General features: G+C 47.6%; 1 long non-coding RNA gene across 1 annotated transcript; it reads left to right on the top strand.

The window, feature by feature from the left end:
• The first annotated feature begins 9891 nt into the window (after nucleotides 1-9891).
• LOC147098106 (uncharacterized) lies at nucleotides 9892-23718 on the top strand. Its single transcript, XR_015074283.1, has 3 exons — nucleotides 9892-9957; nucleotides 10258-10347; nucleotides 23434-23718. It is a non-coding gene; the product is annotated as an uncharacterized LOC147098106 (long non-coding RNA).
• The last annotated feature ends 533 nt before the right edge of the window (nucleotides 23719-24251 follow it).

Genomic DNA, 24251 nt, shown 5'->3' on the forward strand with positions numbered 1-24251 from the left:
GATCTGTGGACATGCATTCCAAAGTCCCTTTGTTCCTCTACACTACTCAGTTTCCTACCATTTAATGTGTATTCCCTTTCCTTGTTAGCCCTCCCCAAATGAATTACCTCACACTTCTCCGGATTGAATTCCATTTGCCATTGTTCTGCACACCTGACCAATTTATTGATATCTTCCTGCAGTCTACAGCGTCCTCCTTCAGCATCAACCACACAGCCAATTTTAGTATCAACTGCAAACTTCTTAATCATACCACTATATTCAAGTCTAGATCACTGACATATATCACAAAGAGCAAGGGACCTAGTAGTGAGCCCCGCGGAACTCCACTGGAAACAGCCTTCCAGTCACAAAAACACCCATCAACCATTACCCTCTACTTCCTGTCTCCAAGCCAGTTTGGATTCCAACTTGACACTTTGCCCTGGATCCCATGGGCTTTTAACTTCGTGACCAGTCTGCCATGTGGAACAATATCAAAAACCTTGCCAAAATCTATATGCACTACATCAAACGCACTACCCTCATCTACCCTCCTTGTTTCCTCCTCAAAAATTTTTATTAGTCCATGCCGTATTTAGTGACTTGTATTATATATCATTATTTTCGCTGTGTTTTTGTCAATTTACTATTGATATATACATCTGTGTTGCATAACTGAGATGAGGAAACCGACAGGAGGGAGGTATGAGTTCAGGAACAGGCTACAATGTCCCTTTAGTGATCATCGCTGTGTCTGCTGCCCACAAGTCCTCCCACTGATGGAGAGGTACATGTCTGGCCCAACTGAAGTTCGCCAACTGTAACCGTCAAGACATAAACAGGCATCCCCGATTTTCATCGATACACCATTGACGGCCGTATCTTCAGCTGAGCCCTAAACTCTGGAATTCCCTGCTAAACCTCTCACCTCTCCACCTCTCTCCCCTCTTAAAATACTCCTTAAAAACCATTGGGGGAGAAATTGGGTTGCTTTGCGCCTCACGTTGGCGCTCCCAGAGGTGCAAACAAGGCACAAATGCCCTAGCACCTGGGTGCATCACCGCTAACACCTCCGGCAAAATTCAGTGGGAGCTTAACGTTGGCGGTGGCCGGTAGCACTCTGCTCCACTGCGATGATTGTTCTGGACCGATGGACATTCTGAACATTTTACGTGTGCAGATAGCACCCTCTGGTGACGGTTATTGTGTTAACAGTTTGTATGCTGGAAAGGTCATCTGACCTTTCTTCCTGTGTGAGGTCATTTGACCTGCTTACCTTTCTTCCTGTTGACCCCAGGAAGAACCTGACTTGAGTAATGGAGAATTTGCTATGAGAAGTTCCACTTACAATCTAATGTAATCTGACTTCATATGTTAGGCCAAACGCAATATCTGTGAGTATCTTTAGTTCTTAGCATAATAGCAATGTTGTCAGAGTAATATTTTGATAATACTATGTTTATAAAAGGTTAATATTTAATAGTTACAGAAGTTAGTTCAAATGTTAGTTAGTTATACAATTAGTCTATTCTACTGTTGTAAATATGTTTATATCTTGTGTAATATCGAATGTGTAGTACTCAGTTTATATACAAAACATACTTTGTCTTTGTTTACAGTTTCACAAATTTGTTCAAGTAAAAGCTTCAAAACAGCAAACGGCTTCAGGGAAGAATTATTTTGAATGAGTGTTTAACTTGCTGGATAGCTAGATAGGCGCACGTCTAGTGCGGCCAGTACAGTGAAAAGATATCAGTGAAAAGATATCAGTGAAAAGATATCAGAGAAAAGATAGCAATACGGCTAGCTGTGAAGAGCGGAGCAGGAGGAACCCAGAGTAAGCCTTAACCTCATAGAGCACATCTACCACACATCAACATGTCAGAAGATAATAACGAAAATGCTTTGCAGCAAGTAGAAGACCCTAAACAGGCAGACGAAACTGTAGAACGTGACAATCAGTCTATAAGCACCGGTTACTACAGGTCGCAAGTTGGCTCACGGTCATCGGGTGGTTCTAGAATAAGCATAGCCCTCGCCAGAGCATGGGCTAAACTAGTAGCAGCTCAAGCCAGAGCTGCGCATACGGACAGTGGCACACCAAGCAGAACAGACCCGACTCCAAGCTGAATTCCAAGTGGAACAGGCCCAGCACCAAGTGGAACGCCAGGCTGAACAGGCCCATCTCCAAGCCACATTAGACGCTCTGCAGCAACAAAAAGAGATAGATGCTGCATTAGCCGAGACACAAGTATTCGAGGCAATTTTGGAGGGAGCTGATCCCGAGACAGCTTACAAACCTTTAATTCCCGTTCCGTGGCAGAGTCTACGACTGCGCACCATAGATTACGTGAGCGACCTTGCCAACATACAGTTTACAGGAGAAAGGGATGGAAGCCCGCACATCTCTACAGACGCAAACACTTCGTATAGCATGCCACAAGTTGCCAACCAAGGTCAAAGCAGACGGCGTGCCTCAGGCCGCAGAGTCTCCACCAGCAGAACTGAAGACACAGTGCAAAGGAATAGGACGCCGAATAGGGAAAGTCGGAGGCAAATCCCCTCTCGGTCCCTTGAGGCCCCCAACAGAGCCCCCAGCCAAGGCAACCCTGGCCCAGGTCCCAGCACCTACGACCTCGCCAAATACCTTGCACGCACCCAGCTGGTGACTTCGGGGTTAATTAAGTTTGATGACAGGCCAGAGAATTATCGGGCTTGGAAGTCCTACTTCCACGATGCCATATCGGGCTTAGACCTGTCGGCAGGACAAGAGCTCGGCCTCCTTATCAAGTGGCTCGGCCCAGAGTCCGCCGGACAGGCCTGCAGGATAAAAGCGGCCAATGTGGGGCAGCTGCCAGAGGGGTTGAAGAAGGCTTGGGTGAGGCTGGAAGAAAGCTACGGCTCGCCCGAAGCCATTGAAAGGGCTCTCTTTGACAGGTTGGCGAACTTTCCGAGGTTGACGAGTAAGGAACACCAGAAGCTCCGCGACCTTGGAGATCTGCTGTCGGAACTCGAAGCCGCAAAGCAGGACGGCTACCTTCCCGGTCTATCGTACTTAGACACTTCCAGAGGGGTAAGTCCCATCATTGAGAATCTTCCAGTTAACCTGCAGGAGAAGTGGATAATGTTTGGATCAAAGTTTAAGCTAAAGCACAACGTGGCGTTCCCACCATTCTCTGCGTTCGTTAAATTCATCCGTAAAGAAGCCAAAGCCAGGAACGACCCCAGCTTCAACTTGTTCTCCTCCCACCCAGCACTTGCCAGAAGAGACAAGTTCAACAGACATGGAAAGACACCAATATCTGTCCACAAAATGCAAGTGTCCTCAACTGAGCACATAAAGATTCAGAAGAAACCTGAGGATATGAGCAAACAATGCCCTATCCACAACAAGCCCCATCCTTTAAAGAAGTGCAGAGGCTTCAGGGAGATGTCCCTGGAAGATCGGAAACAATATCTTAAAGAGAGCTCTATATGTTTCAAGTGCTGCTTTTCCACGAGCCATCTCGCCAAGAACTGCAAGTTGGATGCAAAATGCACTGAATGTGAAAGTGATCGGCACGTTTCAGCACTACACCCAGGCCCAGCTCCTTGGGAGTCAGAGTCATCTGCTCCCGCTTCAGAGCACGGCGGGGAGAGAGAGGGAGTTGCTGGTCCGGAGATTACATCCAGGTGCACCGAGGTGTGTGGAGAAGGACTGAGCGCAAGAGCATGCTCCAAGATTTGCCTCGTTAATGTGTACCCTGTAGGACGTCGCCAGGAATCTGAAAAGATGAAAGCACACTTCCTAGAATTTGTCAAGAAAATGCTCGTCAACGATCATGCAGAGATAGCTCCTCCACTCCAGGAAGGCCAAGAGTGTTGGTACCTCCCTTCCTTTGGAGTCTACCACCCCAAAAAGCCGGAACAGATCCGCGTGGTGTTTGACTCCAGTGCACCATATCAGGGCATCTCTCTCAACGACGTACTCCTCACAGGGCCTGATCTTAACAACAGCCTCTTGGGAGTGCTCATGAGATTCAGGAAAGAGCCCGTCGCCATCACTGCCGATATCCAGCACATGTTTCATTGCTTCGTGGTGAGAGAAGGCCACAGAGACTTCCTTCGCTTCCTGTGGTATCGGGACAATGACCCTAATAGAGACATTGTGGACTACAGAATGCGTGTCCATGTCTTTGGGAATAGCCCATCCCCTGCTGTCGCCATATACGGACTAAGGAGGGCTGCCATGGAAGAAGACGACGACTTTGGCAGTGATGTGAGAGGGTTCATCGAACGAGAGTTTTATGTCGACGATGCACTGAAGTCATTCTCGACTGAAGCAGAGGCCATCAGTACCCTCGGACAAGCCCAGGAACTACTTGCACTATCCAACCTCAGGCTGCATAAGATAGCCTCTAACAGACCAGCAGTGATGGAGACATTCCCCCCTGAAGATCGTGCTAAGGACGTCAAGGACCTAGACCTCTTCACTGATGACCTCCCCCTACAGCTTAGCCTAGGGATGTCGTGGAACATAGCAACAGACACGTTCACGTTCCAAGTCCTAGACGCCAAGAAACCCTTCACACGTAGAGGAGTGCTCTCTACAGTCAACAACCGATACGACCCTCTTGGCTTCTTAGCCCCTGTCACCATACAAGGCAGGCTGCTCCTCAGGGAACTCTCCACACGCGCTGAAGAGTGGGATTCACCTCTCCCTGAAGAGATGGAAGCAGAGTGGGACAGATGGAGAGACTCACTCCAAGACTTACAGGAGATCCGAATACCTCGCTGCTATTCGTCTTTCTCTCCCTTAAATGCCCAATTAAAAGAGCTTTGTGTCTTTGCAGACGCATCCGCTAAGGCCATTGCAAGTGTGGCTTATCTGAAGGTCACCACTCAAGAAGGGCAAAGCAAAATCGGCTTCGTCTTTGGAAAGGCCAAGTTGGCGCCCCAGCCAGACCTCACCATACCCAGATTGGAACTGTGCGCAGCAGTATTAGCAGTTGAGATTGCAGCGTTCATAGAAGACGAGATTGATCTGAAGTTCGACAGCATCACATATTATATAGACAGCAAAGTGGTGCTAGGATACATCCATAACCAAAGTACACGGTTTTACGTATACATGAACAACAGAGTCCAACGTATTCGACAGTCCACGTCCCCCGACCAGTGGAAGTACATCCCTACAGACCTGAACCCAGCTGACCATGGGTCTAGATCTGTAACAGCGTCCCTACTCAGTAGCACGACTTGGCTGTCAGGACCTGCTTTTCTTCAGGATCTGTTCCCACACTTCTCCGAAATCAATGAGTCATTCGACCTACTCAACCCTGTTTCTGACTGCGAGATACGCCCACAGGTAACAGCGAACGTTACTCAAATCTGTAAGAACCTGATGAGCACCAAATGCTTCGAGCGTTTCTCCAAATGGAACACTCTCATAAAGACGATAGCACGCCTAACCCATATAGCTCATACCTTCTCCCGGCCTACGCAAGGGAGTAACTGCCATGGGTGGCACATCGGTCGGAAGAGTCCCTCTGAAGAAGAGCTCAAAAGAGCCACAATCCTTGTGATAAAGAGTGTCCAAGACGAGTGTTATTCAGAAGAGTTGAAGTGCATAGCAGCAGAACACAACCTACCCCCTCACAGCAGTCTACGGAAGCTGCATCCCATCGTCGACACCGACGGCCTTCTCAGAGTTGGGGGATGCATATCGTAGTCTCAACTTGGAACGAATGCAACCAACCCCACCCTCATTCCAGGTCGTCATCATATGGCCATTCTGCTCATGTGTTACCATCATGAGGCCGTGAAGCACCAGGGCAGACATTTCACCGAAGGTGCCATCAGAGCAGACGGCCTCTGGTTGGTTGGAGCTAAGAGATGTATCAGCGGCACGCTTTTCAAAGTGTCACCTGCAAGAAACTCCGTGGGAAGACGGAGCACCAACAGATGGCAGAACTGCCAGCCGAGCGGCTACAAGTAGCACCACCTTTCACCTACGTAGGCGTCGATGTTTTCGGACCATGGGATGTGGTCTCATTCCGCACTAGAGGAGGGCACGCCAACAGCAAGAGGTGGGCGGTGATGTTCTCATGTATGTCCACAAGAGCTGTACACATCGAAGTCATAGAAACAATGGGCGCCTCCAGCTTCATAAACGCTCTGAGAAGGTTTTTCTCAATTAGAGGCCTGGCAAAGCAAATACGCTCAGATTACGGCACAAACTTTGTTGGCGCCTGCAGAGAGCTGAGGATGGATGGATCTAGTTCCAGCTCTCAGAGTGTGGAGAAGTATCTCCAAGAGCAGAAATGCACCTGGGTATTCAACCCCCTCACTCATCCCACATGGGCGGCGCATGGGAGCGTATGATCGGCATTGCCCGCCGTATCCTCGACTGCATGTTTCTCCAAGGTAGATCGTCGTGCCTCACACGAGGTCTTGACCACACTGATGGCTGAGGTCACTGCTGTGATGAATGCAAGGCCCCTCATTCCTGTATCTTCAGACCCAGAATCGCCTCTCATCCTCACTCCGGCCATGCTTTTGACCCAGAAGACAGGTGTTCCCCCTTGTCCTCCAGGGGAGTTTGGGGAAGGAGAACTCTTCAAGGAAGTAAGAAAACGAGTCCAGAGTCTGGCAGACACGTTTTGGAACAGGTGGCGAAGGGAGTACGTCACCACACTACAGAGACGACGCAAGTGGCAGGACAAGAGGCCGGATCTCAAAGAAGGAGATGTTGTCTTGATGAGGGACAATCAGGTAAAAAGGAATGAGTGGCCTATGGCTATCATCGTGAACTCCCATCCCAGCCAGGACGGGAGAGTGAGAAACGTGGACTTGAGAGTCATCAAAGAAGGAACAGCGAAGGTCTTCTCTCGGCCCGCCTCTGAGGTGGTTCTTCTTTTGTCGCCTGAGGACTCCAGTGACAAGTAGAGTTCGGACTATGTGGAGTCGTTAATGACCCCAGACGGGGAGTGTTCTGGACCGATGGACATTCTGAACATTTAATGTGTGCAGATAGCACCCTCTGGTGGCGGTTATTGTGTTAACAGTTTGTATGCTGGAAAGGTCATCTGACCTTTCTTCCTGTGTGAGGTCATTTGACCTTCTTACCTTTCTTCCTGTTGACCCCAGGAAGCAGTTTTGCCAGGAAGAACCTGACTTGAGTAATGGAGAATTTGCTATGAGAAGTTCCACTTACAATCTAATGTAATCTGACTTCATATGTTAGGCCAAACGCAATATCTGTGAGTATCTTTAGTTCTTAGCGTAATAGCAATGTTGTCACAGTAATATTTTGATAATACTATGTTTATAAAAGATTAATATTTAATAATTACAGAAGTTAGTTCAAATGTTAGTTAGTTATACAATTAGTCTATTCTACTGTTATAAATATGTTTATATCTTGTGTAATATCGAATGTGTAGTACTCAGTTTATGTACAAAAAATACTTTGTCTTTGTTTACAGTTTCACAAATTTGTTCAAGTAAAAGCTTCAAAACAGCAAACGGCTTCAGGGAAGAATTATTTTGAATGAGTGTTTAACTTGCTGGATAGCTAGATAGGAGCACGTCTAGCGTGGCCAGTACAATGATAATGGCCCGTATTTTCCAATTGCAGGTCTCCTGCAGGCGTAGGCCTGCGATCTGGAAAAATCTACGCCCTTACCCGAGGGTTCCCGGGACGCACACGCTTCCGATCCTGGTCCTCTCCAAATTCCCAGTGCGCAGGGCCCACGTAACCCAGAGGCACAGGTAGTTCGCAGTGTCCCTGGGATCACGTGGGCCATGGGGAGCCAATCAAAGAAGGGAATCTCACTTTATACACTTGACAGAATATATGAATGTAGATCACCCTAAAAAGATAGTCAAACTTTAAATACATTTTAAGAAACATCACATTTTCAAAATGACTTGAAATTACAATACATTAAGCATTAAGTATTTTGAACAAAAATTTAATTTGTTGAAAATAACAATTAACGTTTTTTACAGGGCTAAAAATAAACTTATAATTTTTTAAAGTATTTTTAAATGATAAATCAGTGAATGATATATTTTTTAAACTTTATTTTCAACTCTTTTCCGGGTAAAAGCAGGCCTTAAGTGTTATCTGCGGGAGGAGGGTCTCCAGAAAGCGGAATGATCCGCCCACAGAGGCCCTTCTCCAGGGCGGCCGGAGGATCTGTCTAGACAATTCTTGATGGACCGGAAATGCCGGTTTTCAGCGCGTGTGCTGTGCATGCCTGAAACCGGCATTTCCCATGTCACTACGGGTGAGTACACAGCGCGTGCCCACCCGTAGGGATCGCAATATCTGGGCCGATATCATCATCATGCACAGCGCCCTGGCCGCAGACTTCCGTTGCGCCCGCCCCCTGAATTATCGCCGGGCGATGGGACCAACAGGATCAGTCAGCGGTTTTGCAGCGGCAGTAGCGGGCGGAGGCACTACTTAAAGGGCAGGTGTCGGGCGGTCATTTATATTTTGGCCGACTGCCAGCATCTTCCCACCTTTAACATTTTGTATCTGGGGTGCCGGCCACAATCGCTCAGCCCGCCATTCCTCTTGAAAGCCGGGCTGTTTCCGCGGCACACCACTCCCTGGTGGTCCGGCAGGGCCCTGGTGCATGCAGCGCTAGGCCCCTCCCCTTTAATCAGGGGCGGAGACCTGCAATGACGCGGTGCTACGTTCCCCCGTGGGTGACGCTGCTGCATGTAGCGCCGCGACATTGAGTAGTTGCGCCCCAAGAAGGAGGGGGAGCACTTCGACCAACTTCTTGGGAAGCTACTACTGAATTAACGAGGGCGTGGCCCAGTTTCCCCCGATCTGTTTGACCAAGTGTTTGGTCACCTGGGCTAAAATCTCCTTCTGTGGCTCCGTGTCAACATCTTGGGTTGTCTGACTCAATTGAAAGCGCTATATAAATGCAAGTTGCTGTTGTTGTGGTTCCGATATTACGGGCAGCGGCTCGGTTGCGGAATATATGACCTCAATTAAACACTGGCAATGAAATGGTCATTTGCAGAAGGAAACTGCCGGCTCAATAGTCTTACTGCATTGACCAGTCCGTCTCCGGATTTCAGGGCATTGTTCAACGAAATTGAAAAAAATAGATACTTTTTAATGCCCCCGATGATATTTTCCCAGAGTTTTGCTTGCAGCCGTGTCCTGGAGATTATCCTTTCCTTACTGGAGAATCCCAAGCAATCCTGGAGGGTTGCCAAACCCTCGAGCTGGAGGAGCTGGGAATTGAAATGTAACAGAATCCCCGATACATCCACCCCTCTTTCCACCCCAATCCACAGAACTTCACCCGAATATGCCCACTGTCCTCTGAGGACACCAACTCCCTTCTCGAAGTTCAGATCTTCACTTGCCAGGGAACTTCTGGTCACTCACCAGGGCCGGTAAGAAAGCACAATATTCCTGTGCCGGCGGGATATTCCACTGAGGAGGGCTTCACATCCATACCCATCGTTGCTTTCACTCACTGTTCACACACAAGCGCACTTTCCAAGAGGAGAGAGATCGGGAGTAAGCAGGTGTAAGGCCTGTTTGTAACAGCATAAGATTTGAAAAAAGAAAAAAACCGCTCATTTATCATTTAAAAATGCTTTAAAAACAGGTAAGTTTATTTTAACCCAGTTTAGTTAGGTTAGTTATTTTTGTAAAAAAGTTAAATTTTTGTTTAAAATATTTAATTTTAATGTACTTTCAACTAATTTTAATAACGTGATTTAAAAAAAATATATATTGAATGTTTGATTGTTTTTGGGGTGATCTCGATTCATATATTGGACAGGTCTATCTGTCAAGTGTATGAAGGGAGGTTCCCTTCTTTGATTGGCTCCCCATGGCCCACATGATCCCAGGGACGCTTGCGAACCGCATGTGCCTCTGGGATACGTGGGCCCTGCACATTTCCAGTTGGAGAGGCCCAGGAGCGGAAGTGTCCGGACCTTGAGAACCCTCGGGTAAGACCGTGGATTTATTCCAGAACCGCACGCAGGAAACCTCCGAACGGAAAATACGGTCCTGTCAATCCACAGGCCGTTTCCCTTTATCTTTTAGTCATCATTGCATTGATATTACTGCTCAACTTATTGAAAGCACTTTGTACTTCCCTCAAATTTTCTGCAAAGTTGTGCATGTTTTCCACCGTCAATGTCTCTTGTATTGCCTGTTCTCTAATCCCATCAATCATGGGTATATCGATCCCAACTGCCTTCTCTCTATTTAATAGTGCTAAAATTCTCCTTTATCTGTTCCAACAGGCAGTTCCAGTTCCAACTTCCTCCAAGGACACTTCATACCACTCCTGACGTGTCGCTGCGATCTCTATGGTGAACTAGCCTGACAACCATGTAAGTGATATTGGGCATGTGAGTGATATTATTCGAGTATCAGATATAATTCATACACTAAATTACTAACTCCAGTAGTGATCTCAAAATATTCATAGGTTTCAATGTTCCATGCTGACACATTAATTCTTACAGGAATATGTACCCATATCTCATGGGTAGGTGTACCGTCTTTCTCGGGTAGGGGTACTGTCACTCTCTGGTAGGTGTACTGTTTCTCTCGGGTAGGGATACTGTCTCTCTCGGTTAGGGGTGCTGTCTCTCTCGGGTAGGGACACTGTCTCTCTCGGGAAGGGGTATTGTCTCTCTTGGGTAGAGGTACTGTCTCTCTCGGGAAGGGGTACTGTCTCTCTCGGGTAGGGACACTGTCTCTCTCGGGAAGGGTATACTGTCTCTCTCGGGTAGGGGCACAGTCTCTCTCGGGTAGAGGTAGTGTCTCTCTCAAGTAGAGATAGTGTCTCTCTCAAGTAGATGTAGTGTCTCTCTCAAGTAGACGTCGTGTCTCTCTCGAGTAAGGGTACTGTCACTCTCGGGTAGGGGTAAAGTCTCTCTTGGGTAGGGGTACTGTCTCTCTCGGGTAGGGGTACTCTCTGTCAATTCAATTCAAATCGCTTTATTGGCATGACAAGGTACATCTTATGTTGCCAAAGCATCGAATAACATTCACGGTTATACACAAAAATACAGATCTATCCATACAGTGTACAAACAGATGTATCCCTGAGTGTATAAGTATACATTCATATATTTTTTATATACTCTTTTCTTATATTTAGTGGTTGTCCCTCTGTTTATGGCAAGCTGTAACATAGTGTGCCGCTAAGGTTACACAATTTCTCTCTTCACCTAGTAGGTATGGGAATTTTGGGTCGTCATTCAAATTTCTGAATTCCGGGCATATTTTTGTGAATTTTGGGTAGAAATTCTCCCTTATGCCCTGATATTTTCTACACGCTGTGAGGAAGTGCATCTCTGTCTCCACCACTCCCTGACTGCAGTGAGAGTATATCCTATCCTCTCTTGGTAGCTGGGTCTGCCTGTGTCTACCTTTTTCGATCGCCAGGCTATGTTCACTAAGTCTGTACATTGTCAAGGTTTTTCTCATTTTGCTATGCTTTACCCTGGTCAGGAAATCAGCCAAGTTGTATTGTCTGTTTAGGGCCAAGTAGCAATTGAGTTTGCTTTGGGTTTTTGTTGTTTCTGCCCAATATGACATATTTTTCCTTTTGCTTAGCGACGATTATGTTGGGTCGAATTCTTTGTGTTACACTGTCACTGTCCTTGGGCTGGTTATTGTTAGTAGTGTTGGTAGTTACTTCACTGAGTCCCAGGACTAGTTGACTAAGGGTATTCTTCTTTATGGTCCTCTCTTGGCATTCAGGGCTTCGTAATGATAGCATTGGGGGTTGCTCATTTCTAGATGTTTCCAAAATTTGGTGGCGCTTTTTTGGATAGTGATTATTAATGGATATTGGCCTAGTTCTGCCCTGCATGCATTGTTTACGGTTTTCCTTTGAGTCCGGAGGATACTTTTACAGAATTCTGCATGTAGGATCTCAATTGGATGTTTGTCCCATTTTGCAAATTCTGTCTCAGGTAGAGGTACAGTCTCTCTCGGGTAGATCACAGAATCACAGAAACCCCACAGTGCAGATAGAGGCCATTTCGGCCCATCGAGCCTGCACCGACACATATCCCACCCGATCCCCGTAACCCCTGCACCAACACATATCCCACCCTATCCCCGTAACCCCACGTATTTAATCCCCCTAACACTAAGGGTCAATTTATCATAGCCAATCAACCTAACCCGCACATCTTTGGACTGTGGGAGGAAACCAGAGCACCCGGAGGAAACCCACGCGAACACGGGGAGAATGTGCAAACTCCACACAGACAGTCACCCGAGGCCAGATTCGAACCCGGGTCCGTGGCGCTGTGAGGCAACAGTGCTAACCACTATGCCACCATGCTGCCCCCTATGCCACCATGCTGCCCCGGTGTACTCTCTCTCCCGGTTAAGGGAACTGTCTCTATCGGGGAGGTGTTCAATCTATGGTAGGGGTACAGTGTCTCTCGGGTAGGGGCACTGTCCCTCTTGGGTATGTGCACTGTCTCTCTCGGGTAGGGGTACTGTCTCTCTCGAGTATGGGTATTGCCTCTCGGGAAGGGGCACTGTCTCTCTCGGGTAGGGGTAATGCCTCTCGGGTAGGGGCACTTCCACTCTCCTGTAGGTTTACTGTCTTGCTCATGTAGGTGTACTGTCTCTGTCGGGTAGGGGCACTGTCGCTCTCAGCTAGGTGTACTGTCTCGCTCATATAGGGGTACTGTCTCTCTCATGTAGGGGTACTTTCTCTCTCGGGTAGGGGTAATGTCTCTCTCAGGTTGGGGCAATGTCTCTCTCCTGTATGGGCACCGTCTCTCTCGGGAAGTGGCACTGTCTCTCTCGGGTAAGGGTAATGTTTCTCTCGGGTAGTGGCACTGTCTCCCTTGGGCACTGTCTCCCTCGGGCACTGTCTCATTCGGGCATTTTCTCTCTCGGCTGAGGTTCTGTCTCTCTGCAGAAGGCATAATATCTCTCACGGTAGTGGTACTTTCTCTCTCGGGAAGCCGAACTGCTTCTGTCAGTCAGGGGTGCTCTCTCTCTAACTTAGCAATGTTGTCTCTCACTCTCCTCTCTGGTAGGGTTACTGGCTCTCTTGTCTGGGGTACAGTTTTTCGAAACTAGGTTACTCCCTCGCTCGTGTAGTGTTGCGGTCTCTCTCGGGAGGATAGTCTCTCTCTATTGGGTAGGTGTACTGTCTCTCTAGTATAGGCTTATTGACAATTTTTGAGCGGGGTTACTGTCTCTCTAGTATAGGTATATTGCCAATCAATGGGGTAGGGGTACTCTCTCTCTCTCTAAAGTAGGGGTATTGCCAATCTATGGGGTAGAGGGACTGCCTCTCTAGGGTAGGGCTACTGCCAGTCTTTGGGGTAGGGGTACTGTCTCTCGAGGGTAGGGGTACTGTCAGTCTATGGGGTGAGGGTACTGTCTTTCTAGGGTAGGGGTACGGCCAATCTATGGGGTGAGGGTACTGTCTTTCTCAGAGATGGTTGCTGTCTCTGGTGAAGTGGGTCAGGATGAGAGACTTATCTTCTGTACTGGTCCTGCCACAGTCAGGTTTATGAGTGATGAAGTCAGTATGAAACTCCGCCGTGGGTTCTAATTGTTTCAGTTCTGGGAGACACATGAGCAGAACATCCAGACCCAGGTCTCCATCTTTTATAGCCACTGCAACCGTGTTGTGATTGCGTATAACCGGTGGGAAAGTAAGCTGTGAGGAGGACGTAAAGTGGCTGCAAAGGGATATAGACGAGTTAAGTGATTAGGCAAGAAGCTGGCAGATGGAGTATAATGTGTGGAAGTGTAAAATTATCCACTTCGGCAGGAAAGATGGGAAAGGAGAATATTTCGTAAAATGTCAGAGATGAGTACATGGTGATCTTGAGAGTGATTTGGGAGCCCTTGTACACAAATCAGAGGAAGTTAACATGCAGGTACCACAAGCAATTAGGAAGGCAAATGGTATGTTAGTCTTTTTTGCAAGCAGGTTGCAATATAAGAATAAGGAAGTCTTGCTGCAATTATATGGGATTTGGTGAGACTTTACCTGGTGTACTGTGCACAGTTTTGGTCTCCTTACCTAAGGAAGGATACACTTGCCTCAGAGTGGGTGCAATGAAAGTTCACTAGATTGACTCCTGGGATGAATGGGCTTTCCTATGAGGAGAGATTGAGTAGAATGGTCTATATTCTCTGGAGTTTAGAAGAATGAGAGGTGTTCTAATTGAAACGAATCAAATTCTTCGAGGGCTTGACAAGGTAGATGCGGAGAGATTGTTTCCAATGGCTGCAGAGTCTAGAACTAGGGGTCATAGTCTCAGGATAACGGGTCAGCCATTTAGGACAGAGATGAGGAAGAATTTCTTCACTCAGAGGGCTATGAATCTTCTGAATTCTCTGCCCCAGAGGGCTGTGGATCCTCAGTCGTTGAGTATATTCAAGACAGAGAACGATAGATTTTTGCACTCTGGGAAATCGAGGGATATGGGGATCGGGTGGGAAAGTGGAGCTGGTGTTGATGATCAGCCATGAACTTATTGAAAGGTGGAGCAGGCTCGAGAGCGGTATGGCCTAGTCCTGCTCGTATTTCTTATGTTCTCATGTAACCTCCTCTGTCACCTTTCCTGGGAATATCAGCAGTCGTTGGTGAGATTAAACAAGCAATCATTCGTCGTCAAATTGGAGCGGTGCCAGGACCACCCGCGAGGCCCGAAACCGTCAATCCCAGACCCCCATCTGTCACAATGTGGGCGGGGCTCTCAGACCCCCCATCCATCACAATGTGGGCGGGGCTCCCAGACACCCCATCAGTCACAATGTGGGCGGGGCTCCCAGACACCCCATCCGTCACAATGTGGGCGGGGCTCCCAGACCCCTCATCCATCACAATGTGGGCGGGGGTCTCAGACCCCTATGTCACAATGTGGGCGGAGCTCTCAAACGCCAGTGAGCGACAGGAGTGTTGCTGTGATCTAATTGGTCAGACAGTATTTGTGGGCGGGGTCCATTGCCCGGGTTTCCCCGGCATCAGGTTTTTGTGCTCCACCTTCCCGGGCCGGGTCCGCTCCCGCGATCCTGATTCCACCCAGGGCTGTGAGGCGGTGGATTCCAGATCCGGCCCCCAATTATCGCTCTGATCAGCCCCTCTGCTATCAGTGGCTCCACCTGCTGTTGCTGGTTGGGCTCCTCAAACCCGGCTATTTTAGGCTTGTTGCATCCCGGTGCCTATCTCCGGCTGCTCCACAGGCGAATCAGAGCCGCTTGTAAATGGGAAAAGCAGAGCGTTTGCCAGTGACATGATTCCTCCAGGCGCGGCTGCAGGGCAGGCTGAAGACCTCGAACTAGCGACTTTCTGTGAGACAAGTTACCGGCAGCCTGGGGCAGTTCAGGGACACGCGTCCATCAGCACCATAACCCATCACAATACTCAACCGGGACTTCACTGGGACTCTGCCTAGTCCCAGGAACCAAGGCCACCCTGATTCCTCCGGCTGTAGAGACTGCTGTAACTTCCCAACAACTGCTGGGGAGTTTTCCTGCCCTCTTGACCATGAGCGGGAATCGAGCGCCATTGTCCACAGGGAGGCTGAGAGGAAGAAGCCGTATCAGGTCCTCCGGCTGTATTTGCAGCCTGATCCTCACATCTTCCACCTGCCTAACATGCTCAAAGATCGATCACTTGTCAGGGTCGAACATCCCTCCATCCTTTGCTAATTCTTTTAAAATTTTCCCTGAGGTCGGAGCAGCATCTGCTGCAGCTGCTGGTGGCTCCACATTATCTGCATCTGCATCTGGGTATTGCAGGACTGACCGCAACAACCCCGATACCGGAGGCACCGGCCCCTGTCCTGATCTCTGCACTGCCTCTATCAGAAGCACATCACCCTCACTGTCAGATTCAGATCTCAAGCCCTGTCCCAACTGATTACCCTCTTTTACTAGCTCTGGGGGCAGCTACTGGGGGATACAGGGCAGCCACCGCTGATCGGCCCTCGGACACAGAGGCAGCGTATGTTGTCTCCATGTTACAGCTCGCCACACTACCCTTAGGCAGTCCCTCGGAACCGATGATGACTTGCTTCCACATTAAAAATGAGTTCACAGGTGACTGATGAGTCCAATGCGGGACCTACAATCTCTGTCACAGATGGGACAGACGGTGGTTGAAGGGGCTGGTGGGTGGGGTGCTTGGGTTAAAGTGCGCTCCTTGCGCTGCCTGCGCAATGCTTAAACTGTCAGACTCGAGGTGTTTGCCGCCTTCCCTGATGCCTCTCCTCCACTTTGAGCGGCCTTGGGCCAGGGATTCCCAGGTGTGAATGGGGATGTTACACTTTTTCAAGGAGGCTTTGAGGGTGTCCTTGAAGCGTTTCCTCTGCCCACCTGGGGCTCTCTTTCCATGCCGGAGCTCCTAGTAGAGTGCTTGCTTTGGGAGTCTCGTATTGGGCATGTGGACAATGTGAGCAGTCCATCGGAGCTGATCGAGCGTGGTTAAAGCTTCGATGCTGGGGATGTTGGCCTGAGCGATAACACTGACCTTGGTGCGCCTATCCTGCCAATGGATTTGTAGGATCTTGCAGAGGCAGCATTGGTGGTACCACTCCAGTGCTTTGTGGTGCCCGCTGTACATGGTCCATGTCCCTGAGGCATACAGCAGGGCAGGTATCACTGCTGCTCTGTAGACCATGAGCTTGCTGCTGGGTTTGAGGTACTGGTCTTCAACACTCCCTTCCTCAGGCGACCGAAGGCTGCACTGGCACACTGAAGGTGGTGTTGGACATCGTCATTGACGTCTGCCCTTGTTGACGGTAGGCTCCCCAGGTATGGAATGTGGCCCACGTTGTCCAAGTCCTTGTCATGGATTTTGATAATTGGGGGGCAGTACCGTGTGGCGGGCGCAGGTTGGCAGAGGACATTTGTCTTACGGATGTTTAGTATAATGCCCATGCACTCGTATGCTTTGATGAAGGTGTTGACGATGGTTTGGGGTTCGATCTCCGAGTGAACGCAAATGCAAGCGTCGTCTGCATACTGTAATTCGATGACAGGGAATGGGACGACCTTGGATCTGGACTGGAGGTGACGGAGGTTGAACAGTTTCCAGTTTGTTCTGTAAATTAGCTCCACTCCAGTGGGAGCTTAATGAGGGTGAGATGGAGCATTGCAGCAAGGAAGATGGAGAAGAGCGTTGGTGCGATGACACAGCCTGGTTTGACCCCGGTTCATATGTGAATTGGGTCTGTTGTGGAACCGTTGGTCAGGATCACGGCTTGCATGTCGTCGTGAAGCAGGCGGAGGATGGTGACAAACTTTTGAGGGCAGCCGAATTTGATGAGGTCACTCCAGAATCCCTCATGGTTGACAGTGTTGAAGGCCTTTGTGAGATCAAAGAAGGCCATGTACCCCTGTTCCCCGCTTTTCTCTTGTAATTGAAGTGCGGTGAAGATCATGTCCATTGTGCTCCTTATTGGGCGCAATCCGCATTGCAACTCTGGGAGGAGCTCATCGGCCACTGGGAAAAGGCGATTGAGGAGGATTCTTGCGATGTCTTTCCCTGTGTCAGACAACAGGGAAACTGCTCTGTAGTTACGGCAATCAGACTTGTCACCTTTCTTGAAGATGGTCACAATTATGGCGTCTCTGAGATAAGAGAAATGAGTTCATGAATTCACGCCAGTAGTGCTTGTCTGCCATACTTTAATTTCTCAGCGGGGATTCCATCTGCTCCTAAGGCCTTGTTGTCCTTCAGTTGTCGGATGGCCTTTTCAACCTCATGCCGGGCTGGGGTGCCATCACTTCTGTCCTGAAGCACCATTCTGAATGCTCGATCTAGCTCTGACACATCATCGCTCAGCTATGAATTCTCATGCTGGACTCATGCATTCACCTCCTCCAAACCTATTGTTTCATATTAACCTGGGGAGCCAGTAAGTCTGTTTAACCGACTGCTTCTCACTCTGCAAGCTTTGTTTCTCTGCTAAGTTAGCAGATTCCAGCTCATCACACTGGATTTCACACTCCTCTATCTGTTTAGAGAGAGCGTAACAGGCCATAAATAAGCTTTGGACCATCAGGCATTTTATCTTTATAATTTTGTTTTATATCTAAATCTTCCTCAAATCAAATTCTGACCCAATCTGATCGATCAGCTTGCAGGACAGTGTCAAGGGTCAAGTCCATACACTTATGTTGATGGATATACTTCTCCAAACATTCACTAATTTAGATTTAGGTATAGCATTGCCTTTAAAATAATGTCAGTGCAAAATGCAGGTACTAAAATTCGGAAGCAGGCACGGGTCCTGTTGGGGACGAAAATGTATCTGACAGTTTTAGCATTGAGCAGCAAAATCAGAATAAATGGGACACACGGGGTTAGAATATAATGAAGGAATTCGATAGCTCCCCACACCCGTGAAATGCGAACCCAGCTTGTGACAAAACAAAACCAGGGCGAGTTCCCAAGCATATTCCAATCTGTTAACATAAAGAACTGGAAAATGTTCTTTAAACAATTCAGCATAGTCACTGTTCCTAGAACCACAGCCGCCATTATCTCGGAGCAATAATTATTTTCGAGCTTTTGGCAACAAATGACCACAAATTGATCAAAGGTGAAAGTGACTGTGAACCAGACAGAACAACGCGTGGCTGCATAAAGCAGGACCGTGTGGATATTACACAGTGGAATGGACTCCACAAAACGAATCTGTTCCCAAAAAGCAATAGGAATCTGCCTCAATATCAGACTGACGATAAGGACCAGTAGATGCATCGTTGCCATGGCCACAAGTTAGCGAGTGATACATTTGGAGAGCCCGCACTTTCCCTGAGACAGAATCACATTGTCGTTAAGATAATTTATCTTCCTTAAAGTTATCAGGGTAATTATACATCAGGCTGGGAGCAAAAACAGAACTTTGATGGAGTTCGGGACAAATTTGCAGCCGGCCTTGATTTTAGTGGAGGAGGCGGGATGGAGCCGGGTTGCCTGGTGGGCGGGTTTCGGACCCGCTGCCGGTTTCAGCCGTTCCCGATGTCCCATTTTGATTTAATTGGACCAATTAGTCCCGTGGTGCGCGCTGCCTGCTGCAGTGACTGGGAGCGGGTCTGTTGGTCTGCACTGATGAGGTCACAGCTACACTTGTTTTTAAGGGCTCCATGTAGCCTCAGCCTCTCATTTCTCGTTACTGCTGCAGCTTGAATGGGCCAAGGTGACCCTGAGTGCTCAAAATCCAAGGCTGCTCCCCGATTCACTGAGGACTCGCTGCAAGCTCTTTTGCAGGGAGTAAGAGGACGCAGGGAGATTCTGTTCCCTAAGGGTGTAAGGACAATCCTAGTTACTACAGGCCGGTCAGTTTAACATCACTGGTGGGTAAAGTTTAGAAAAAATAATCAAGCCTAAAATTGGAGACGTTTAAGCTAATTACGGAGAGCCAACACGGACTTGTAAAAGGCAGATCATGTTTGACTAATCGAATTGAAATTGTTGATGAAGTAACGGAGGATCGATGAAGGGAATGCAATGGATGTTGTCTACATAGATTTTAGGAAGGCGTTTGAAAAAGTATCACATAGAAGGTTGTTAACAAAATTGAGGCTCATGGAATAGGTGGGTCAGTGGCAGCTTGGAAATGGACTTGGCTTAAGGACAGAAAACAGCGAATTGTGGATAATGGCTGTTTTTCAGACTGGAGGATGGTAGACAGTGGTGTTCCCCTAGGGTCAGTGCTGGGCCCATTGATTTTTTTGATATATATAAATGACCTGGAAATTCTATATTTGCCGATGACACCAGACTTGGGGTGTAGCAAACAGTGAGAATGATACCAATCAACTGGAACAGGACATAGGAAAGCGAGCAGAATGGGCAGACAATTGGCAGATGGAATTTAATACAGAGAAGTGTGAGGTGATGCAATTTGGCAGAAGGAACCGGGAGAGGCAATATACACTTAATGGCACAGTTTTAAAGAGTGTGCAGGGTCAGAGGGACATGGGAGTTAATGAGCTTAGGTCCCTGAAGGTGGCGGGACATATTAAGAGTGTGGTTAACAAAGCATATGAGACCTTGTGTTTCATAAATAGAGATATTGAGTACAAATGTAACGACGCGATGCTGAATCTTTATAAAGTGCTGGTTAGGCCACAACTGGAGTATTGCGTCCAGTTCTGGACCACACACTTTAGGAAGGATGTGAAGACCCTTGAGAGGGTGCAGAGGAGATTTACCAGAATGGTTCTGGGGATGGGGGATCTTAGCTACAAGAACAGGTTGGAGAAGCTGGATTTGTTTTCATTATAGCAAAGGTGGCTGAGGGGTGATCTGATGGAGGTGTACAGATTATGACAGGTTTGGATAGGCTAACGAGGAAAGGCTGTTCCCACTAGTTGATGGTACAATGACACGGGGACACAAATTTATGATTTTGGACAAGAGATACGGGGGTGCTGTGAGGAAAAACCTTTTTATGCAGCGAGTGGTGAGGACCTGGAATTCGCTGCCGACGGATGTGGTGGAAGCGGAGACACTCGATGTTTTCAAGGGGAGACTGGATAGGCACTTGCGGGAAATAAACTTGCAGGGCTACGGGGATAGAGCAGGGGAATGGGGCTGACTGGATTGCTCTGCAGAAAGCCGGTCCGGTCTCGATGGGCCGAATGGCCTCCTTCTGTGCCGTTCTGACTCGATGAATCTATGACTCCTGAAGACCGGAGGAAGCCTCCTCACAGACCAAGGCTGCCTGGCTGGAGATTGCTGAAGAGGTTAATGCAAGGTCGCTATGTGCACACACCTGGCTGAATCAATGTGAAAAACCTCACATTTCCCTACATTATACTCCATGTGCCACCTTACTACCCACTCACTTAGTTTATCTATATCCCAGTGCAGACTGTTTCTCCTCACAGCTTACTGTTCCACCTAGCTTTGCATCTGCAGCAAACTTGGATACATTACACACGGTCCCTTCACCGAGGTCATTAATATAGATTGTAAATAGCTGAGGCCCCAATACTGATCCTTGCGCCACCACACTAGATACAGCCAGCCAACATGAAAAAGATTTTTTTATTCCTACTCTGTTTTCTGTATGTTAACCAATCCTCAATCCATACTACTATATTACCTCCAATCCCATGAGCCCGAATCATATGTAATAACCTTTGACGTGGCACCTTGTCAATTGCCTTTTGGAATTCCAAGTATACTACAGCCATTGGTTCCCCTTTATTTACCCTGCTAGGTACATGCTTAAAAAACACTAATGAATTTGTCAAACATGATTTCCCTTTCATAAAACCATGTTGACTCTGCCTAATCATGTTATGATTTTCCAAGTGCCCTGATACCACTTCCTTAACAATGGATTCCAGCATTTTCCCGACGACTGATATCAGGCTAACTGGCTTGTAGTTCGCTGTGTTTTCTCTCCATCCACAGTCGAGGGTCCTGTCAACCTCTGTGGAGGGGAATCCTTGGAAAGCAAAAAGGAGGGCATTGTTGAGGCACCAGTATTGAAGGTGGCATCATCGTGTGATACAGACAGAGAAACTGGGAGAATGGAATGGAGACCTTACTCGAAGCAGGTTTGGAGGAAGTATGATCAAGGTAGCTGTGGGATTCACTTTAAACAACCTAACCCAAGACATGTAGACAGGAAGTCAAGAACGGAAGGGAAGAGTTCGAGTTGGCCATGTGAAACGGTGGAATTTAAAGCAAAATTGATGAAATTTTTCAGTTCACGGCTTGAGCAGGAAGCCGCACAGACATCAACGCACCAGATAAAAGATGTCAAGGATGTGACCTGACTTGGTCTGAAGCAAGGAATATTCCATATATAACCTTAAAAGACCGGCATAGCTTGGACCCATATAGGTTCACCAGTGACAAATTTATTTGGAGGAAGTGAGCAGCGTCAAAGGAAAAGCTGTTTAATGTGAGACCGAGTGTGGCCAGGTGGAGGAGGGTGGTTGTGGATCAGGATTGGTTTAGCCGCCATGTATGGAAGAAGCGCAGGGACCACAGCCCATCCTGGTGATGTGGAGGTGTAGAGCGACTGGGCGTCCTGGTGGGAGTGAGGTTGTAGAAGGACTGGACATCTATGGTGAAAAGGAGACGGCTATGACCAAGAAACTGGAATGGTGAAAAAGGTGAATGGCGTCGGAAGACATTAGACAAGGGGAGAACATTTACAGTTGTGATTGGAAGAAATCAGTTCCGGGGGCATTAACAGGTTGATATGATTGTTCTACCGGCGGGGTCCTGTCTGTGGATGTTTGAAAGGAGGCAGCAGGGGCTGTGCCAGGTTAGTGGGCTATGAGTTTGGAGGCCGTGCGGTGAAGATCTCCAGAGGAGATGAGGTCAGTGCCAGTCTGGGAAAGGATTGCTTGATGTTCGGTGGTGGGGTCACGGTGCGGGGGAGGGACGAGGAGATGTCAGAGTTTGGGGTGTATTTTGCGACACCTACGGGTGTGTACGAGATGTGTACGTGACCGTAGGGGCCGCGCTGGTTCCAGATTTAGGCATCGGAATCTTCTTGACAGATCCTCCGTATCCCAGGGAGATGGGCCTCTGCCGGTGGAGATTTCCGCTATTTGCCCAACTTACGCCCGCTGAATGCCTGTGAAATTCTTATGCCTGATAAATGCAGGTGTAAGGCCTGCTGTTACCAGAATAAGAGTTTTAAAAAAGCTAAATAAAATGTTATCACACATTTATACATTAACAACCCTGTCCAATAAGTTAAGATTATTTTTAGTCCCGTTAATACATATTTGTTCAAAACATTAATTTTTCGATTACAATAGCATTAAAAGGCATTTTAATTAATATTAACTATGTAATTTATTTATTTATTTTATGAGTTCGTGTATTTTTAAAGTGATCCACATTCATATTTATGGGCGCTCCGTCCGCACGAAACTCCCAGAAGTATGAATGGGGATTCCCTTCTTTTATTGGTTGAGCTGGCCCATGTGATCCCAGGGGTGCTTGTGAGCCGCATGCGCACCTGAGATCCCTGGGCCTCTGCCCGCGCGGACCCGGAGAAGCCCAGGATCGCGAGCCTCCAAACCTCCCGGGCCACCAGGGAAATGCGGAGATTTTTCACAGGTCGGAGGCATCCACCCGCGGGAAGCCTCCGATCGCAAATTGTGGGCCTTTGTGTTTAGACTCCACAAGGTGGCGCTTTTTTCAACACACAACAACAGCGACTCCCTTATCAGCAGATTTAATGATAATGTCAGATTTGTACCTGAGAGAATGGAATGCTGCAAGTTCACAGGGGCATGGATCAGAGTGAGGGAAGCGAGGATTCACTGAATCACTCCTGCCCTCCATCCAATCACAGACATTCAGCCTTTTGATCTTTTCATGCCCCCTTTTCCCTGGCTCTTTATTTACTAAAAGCGGTTAATCTCTAACATTTTAGATTTCTGAAGATATCACTGACGTGAAACGTTAACTGTTTCTCTTTCCACAGATGCTGCCTGACCTGCTGAGTGGTTCCAGCATTTTCTGTTTTTATTTATAATAATGTTCGCCCTCTGCTGGTGGATACTTGCCATTGCAGTGGTCATACTGATGGAATAAGCATCGCCACCTGCTGGCGGACACTGCACGGTACAGTCGTTTTGCTGATTGAGTGACCATTGCTCACTGCGTCTGAATAACTGAAGTATTTAGCTTTTAGAATTAAAGTCCAATAACAGTGGCCGTGGAACTCTGATCAGATTCTCCGGGTCTCCCGCCATACGCCGAATTCCCAGGGGCAGGTGCCGTGCAGTAAAACAATATTCTGCTGTATCTAGGAATTTGTGTGTGTTTACTCATGGGACATAATAAAAACATGAACATCGACAAAGGCACAAATTTCAAACATAATATTTATAAAATGCATTTTATATTTTTAAACGCTATATACATCACTTGACCCCCCTGCAGGTTGAGAACCATCTTAAATAGAGGATGAAAAAGTGAAGCGGTTACAAAATGAAGTTCATATAAAACCTTCAACAATAAACATAGGTTCTTAATCTCTGTTACAGAGTTGATTAATCCACGCAGAGCAGTGTCTTACAGTATTAATATAGACAGAGCAATGATCCGAATACATTCTTTGTTTTATAATTTTAATTAAGCAGAACGCAGCCAAAATATAAAGAAGAGCTAAATCTATTTATTTCAAAACAAATTAACATGGCGATTGATAAACTAAAGTGTTGTTTATATCGTGAAGAGAAGCACATTCAGCATGTGCACACTGTTGGAAAAGTTAATGTATATTCTCTCAGATTTCAC

The sequence above is a fragment of the Somniosus microcephalus genome, chromosome 30, assembly GCF_052327205.1.
Source record: "Somniosus microcephalus isolate GS21.2 chromosome 30, FLI_Smic_1.0, whole genome shotgun sequence".
In the NCBI taxonomy this organism is placed as follows: Eukaryota; Metazoa; Chordata; class Chondrichthyes; order Squaliformes; family Somniosidae; genus Somniosus; species Somniosus microcephalus.